Genomic DNA, 435 nt, shown 5'->3' with positions numbered 1-435 from the left:
TGAGGCCTGGCACTTTGTGACTTTAGCGGCTGTTTTACTTTATGGCTTGTTTCGGCGGTCAGAGCAGGGGAGTGAATTGAAGGGGATTTAGGGAAAACCCGTCCTGGCTGAGTCACTGTGTGTTTGAACCAGCCAAATCTAAATTTTGGTGCCTCCAATGAGTCTTTCATCTTTTGTGTGGTCCCTGAGCGGGAAGAATGACACATTTTACATCCGTATTGGGCAAGTTTGCATGGAGATAGAGTCCCACCAGGTGATCGCATCCTCCCCCAAAATCCGTGACCTCGGCTCCCCGTCCTGCAGCTACCGTTGGGGCAAGAAAATGCACATCAAAGAGGGGAAAAAAGCAAGCAGGTCTGTGCCGGGGAACCTGGCCCGCAGCCTCGCCGCGGGGCTGGGAGGGACAGAGGGGCGGCGGGGGGTCCGGGGGAGGAT

Source organism: Pygoscelis adeliae, unplaced genomic scaffold, assembly GCF_000699105.1.
Source record: "Pygoscelis adeliae isolate BGI_AS28 unplaced genomic scaffold, ASM69910v1 Scaffold63, whole genome shotgun sequence".
NCBI lineage: Eukaryota > Metazoa > Chordata > Aves > Sphenisciformes > Spheniscidae > Pygoscelis > Pygoscelis adeliae.
The sequence above is the reverse complement of the archived record's forward strand: the minus strand, read 5'-3'. Positions refer to the sequence as shown.